General features: G+C 39.2%; 1 protein-coding gene across 1 annotated transcript in view; it reads left to right on the top strand.

The window, feature by feature from the left end:
• The first annotated feature begins 225 nt into the window (after window positions 1–225).
• LOC107722533 (chromodomain-helicase-DNA-binding protein 7-like) overlaps window positions 226–4,921 on the top strand; it is a 67,171-nt gene continuing 62,475 nt past the window's right edge. Inside the window, exon 1 of the mRNA XM_016530897.1 lies at window positions 226–495. The gene's annotated coding sequence lies outside the window, so the exon portion shown is untranslated. The remainder of the gene's footprint in view (window positions 496–4,921) is intronic.

The following is a 4,921-nucleotide window of genomic DNA, read 5'->3' as shown; positions in this document are numbered from 1 at the left end:
ATAATGTTCTTTTATATATTATGTTAGATAAAACATAAACGTTATAAAGTTTCAAAAACTCGAAATACTGAATGAAAATATTAAGGAATTTGTCCACGAAAGGCTGCATTATCGAAACAATACGTTTCACAAAAATGTTTATAAAGACCTGGAAAGTAAAAGAAAAAAAAAGCACTTGCGTCAGAGCCCTGCGAGGTCACTCACGCGCACGCATGTTTATCCAGCAAGTCATGCACGCGCCCCCTGTCTGTGGAAGGTGAGCGAGCGCGAGAGTCTAGAGGAGAGGACACGAGCCTGGATCGATCGGATTAAACTCGAATTGAGTGAAATTAACACAAAGGAGAGAAGCAGAGTCGGCGAGGACGGGACGCTGAGACGCCGACTTCACCGAAAGAATTTGAATTTCGACAGTTATTCGCGTATTTAAACGGATTTTCGGGATCTACGAAGAGGAGTTAATTGGTGAAAACCCTAAACTGACCCGCGTTGAGTAGGGTAAGGAATCGCCTTTCTTTTTAACGATACAATATGAATCCACCAACTTTATCAGTCGTACACAAACGTATTAGTTGGTTTCAAACATTTTTACCATTGTTGTACAAATATACCCGTACTTTCATTGTGAGAAAAATGTTTTTGAGCGTACATTTAACTTGTTTTCTACCACGGTGGTACCCGCGGTATAAACAGTGTTTTAAAACAGCGAAAAGTTGTTTTAATCCAAACCTTAACAGGGAAAACAGAAACCGTACGCTAGTTTCCCCGTTTCTTTGTATTTTAACTTGTCGAAGAATCTCAAAGTAGCTCGAGCACATGCTAACATTAGCTCGTTTAGCTCACGCGCACTGCATTGTATAGAGCCGCACTGATCCCTATAGGAGTGGAAGCGAGAAATATGCTAGTTTGCGTACAAGCAATTAATTCCCTTCAAGGTCTAAAACAACGGTTATATTCTTTATATCCTTCAGGAATTGCTAAAACTAATTTTTTCAAAATCACATAAAGTGAGCGTTCGTTAGCAAGCTAATTGTTGAGACACGAGGTGGTTTGAACGTAGAGGTGAATCATTGGCCGAGCTGAATGAGGGAGATCCCCGACCCCTAGTATCAACAATTTCACTCAAAAATAGTTTTCAAGCGCACAAAACTGCACGTGAGGATAGCATCAAAGTTGTTGTGCTTGAGTTTTTCGCTTGTGACACTGGATGAGGCTCGAAATGGTATGTGGAAACAGAAAAGCGAGTCGGAAAGTGCGCTCGTCCGAAGGACAATATAGATACCGGGGAAGGTTGCTTGAGGCCAGATGGTCATTCCCTCGTTTTCTTTATTTATTCGTTTATATGAGTTACAGCTCGGATGTGTTTTACTACGAACAATTCACAGATGTGGCTTGTTTTCTTGGCTTGGGAATGTTGTAATTTTTATCGTTTATTCGGCTGTGAGAAGTGCGCTGGAGAGGCAGGCGTGCGCGGAGGTAATTAGCTGCTTGGAAGTGGCCGATCTGCTGTAGGAGACGGACAGCGTCGACTTCATTGTCTCACAACAAGCTAACTAGCTAGCTGGACACAACTCATCTCGCATTTCTTTTGTCCCCTTTGCCCCTCAAAAGGTAGACGGGTTTTAAAGGGAGGGGGGATCGGACGACACTTTATTTGAGGGGAACTGAAAAAATGCACCTGGTTTATTATTGGACGAGTTTCCGTGTTTTCAAAAGTTTTCGTTTTTGTTTATCTCGTACTATGCGCGAAGTCGAACAGGTATTAGTATCTAATCTTTATATTAAACCTCACACGAAACTTGAAAAGCACCTGCTTCGTTTACAACATTGTGAATCTAGGCAGATAAAGCTGTAGTGTTTTTGATGCCCTTTTAACGCGCATCCGCATTTTGTCGTTTAAATTAACTTTTTTTCAAAAATATTTAGCTTTTATACAGTTATTTAAAACACTATTTCAACTAACAATCTAACAAAGAGTCGTTTGAAGATGGTATCGTCGTTGTCTCGCTGCCTCTCAAGTCTTTAACCTAAGATGGCAGCTTTTAATGTGTGTGTGTCCACTCTGAGCAGATATGATCCGGTATGGCGGAGCAGATGTGAGACTGCTTTGTAGTCGCTTTAGGCTTTTCATCTCGCTTGCCTTTTCTTGTGGTTGCCGGGGCTTGTTCACTAGCTGCATCAAATCGAAAAGTCAAGTGCCGGTTCCTCTTTTGTCCTCAGAGAAAAGTTTGAATCCAACATGTTGTTCCAGTACACATTTCGTATCTAGTGCAAAGTCGCTTACAACGCATAACTTCACCCTTATCAAAATACTGGAGTGATTTCAGAGAAAACATGATTTGCGTGAGTTACATAAGCTTCAGAATTGCAGTTCATGTTCAGAGAAATTCTAATCGATTTAGTATATTTAACTTTTTATTGAACTAACGGGATAGCAACTTAGTTCTCATAACCAATTTTTTAACACTTTAAACTAGTGATCAGGGGGTGTTTTCATCTTGTTGTATTGATGTCTCAGCCAAATGTAACTTTTGTTAATTTTATGCTTTAAATATAAAATTGTAGTTTTGTGACAATGCAAGTATGATGGCATATTTTGCTGAATGTAGTTTATAATCATTTAAGCTCATTGCCTAAAATATTCATACAAGATCCAGGTTCACAAACTCATGTTAATGATAAATAGTGTTGTTTTGGTAGTGGTATGCTTTACCTTGGCCTTTAGACACCTTAACGCTACAGCTTTAAACCAATTGAAATATCTGTGGATTCATATCCTTAGTATGTGCCTGAATGAAACTTCGAAAAAGTCTCTTGTGGGCCTTGATGCAATGAACATGGAAATCGATCCCATAGTTGTACGTAGCACAAAAACGAGTATAGATAAAATTAATTGTTTTGATTTAACAATTTTAAATTCGTGCAAATCGTCCTGGTGCTAACTAACCAATGACTGGCTGTGACAAATCTGGAGGACCGCATAAGATGTGGGTCAGGCACCCCCTGCATTGACATGTGCGCACAAACACTGGTATTGGACGGCGCTTTCAAGGCTGGTATTTCAGTTATCTGACAACATGCTTTCAATCTACGCCAGGAACAGCACCGCTGTGTGCAGGCCCTTTCCCTCCAACCCCTCCTCTCTAGCCGTGGGTTAGCAGGAGGGCTGCAGTGGCCTGTTGTGCTGCAAAACAAGCAGGCTTTTTTTCCCCTTCCCGCTGACCATCCCCCTCTTCCCTGTCACACAGAAGATGGAGTAACAGTTTCAGATGAATAGCTTGGAATGGATGAGTCTTCTAATATTCAAATGAGAGCTGCTGGACTTTAATGGCTGAAGCTGTTTCTCAGTGAGTTTAGATATTTAAGTTTTCTAAATTTAGGGACTTGCTGCACACGATTCTCTAAGAGAATACCTAATTTTTTCCCTAAAGTTTTTATAAACTTTTTTTATGGGCAGAAAAAAGGTGGTGGAAATTATGTAAAAAATAATCATAAATCTACACTCTACCATTTGAGCTTCTCTGTCAGTATTTTATCAGACCTTTCAAAATATCTATAGATGCTTTCATAATCACATCCGCTGTTAATATTGGCGTGCATGCAATTCATGCACGTTTTTGTGCCATTTCCCTTTTTTTTTTTTTTTTTTTTTGCCAAACAAAGCAACCTTTTTCCACACAACAACAACTTGCTGCTTAAAGCTACATTCTCTGAATCCTCAGGCTTTTTGGTAGCAGATTTAATGTAGTAATTTTCTTCAGGTCACTTCTATGTCCCATGTGGCTACAGGCAGTCATCAGAGCCTCACGATATACAACCTTAAAATCATCAGCCCTGAGGGAATGTCAAATTGAGTTTTACACACTAATGTTGACATGACGACTTATGAAGAGATCAAAATTTTTTTATTTTTCTTCACCTAGAAGGCTATTGCATTAGTATATTTCAGTCTGTGTCCCCAATGTGAAATAAATACTTTTTCAAGTATACAAAGTTTTTTTTTTTTTTTTTTTTAAGTCTTATACTCTCCAAGACTGCATTTATTTGATGAAAATACAGTAAAAACGTGTTGATTTGGTGCCTGAGAAACTTTCCTCAATGTTAAAAACAGTTGTGCTACTTAATATTTTATAAAAGTATATATTTTTTCAGGATTCTTTTAAATAGAAAGTTTAAAAGAATGTTTAAACATTTATTTGAAGTAGCAATCTTTTGTAACATTATAAATGTCTTTCTAACTGTCGGTTTGATAATTTAATGCAAACTTGTTGAATAAAAGTATTCAATTCAACGTATCACCTTCAGGAAATAGATCTAGTTAAGCTTCCTCAGTATTATGCCTGTGTCATGGTTGTGATGATTGTGCTTTAAAGCCTTTAACTGTCTTCTGCTAGAGGAACAGTGAAGCTTCATGGCTTCTTGCCCCAGCTGACCCTCCTGCAGGTCCTCAGCTGGTACGCAGACTGGGTGACAGCAGGTCTGGAAGTGAAGGTCAAAGTTCTCTCTTCCTCTTTTTTTCCAAATCCGCCTTCTCTGAGTGTCCGTGACTTTTAGCTAGGGATGGGTATCGTTAAGGTTTTAACGGTATTACTACGACAATATATTGACACACATCGGATTTTCTCCCAACTGTTCTCCTCCACTTAAGACATAAACTGTGTTTAAGTAATACTCTCCAAGCCGGCCATTTTGACATTTGTGTGTGTATTTGATCGATTGGACATGCTCCCAAAGCTCAAAGTGTAATTTGTTTGTCCGTTTTGGAGCGTGCCGCGCGCATACATTTCAGCCTGAGGAACAGTCTCTTGTGCGGATTGTGCTTTCAACATTTTATCAAACATGTCCCGCAATTTAGCAACAGTAAAGACGGCATCTTACAACAATCACCGATTGAGCTGATTCTGACGTTAAGTTTGGGTTTTAG

The sequence above is a fragment of the Sinocyclocheilus rhinocerous genome, unplaced genomic scaffold (genome assembly GCF_001515625.1).
Source record: "Sinocyclocheilus rhinocerous isolate Xijiao unplaced genomic scaffold, SAMN03320098_v1.1 scaffold541, whole genome shotgun sequence".
NCBI classification, from domain to species: Eukaryota; Metazoa; Chordata; class Actinopteri; order Cypriniformes; family Cyprinidae; genus Sinocyclocheilus; species Sinocyclocheilus rhinocerous.
Note: the sequence above shows the minus strand (reverse complement) of the source record. Positions and strands in the feature narration are given on the sequence as shown.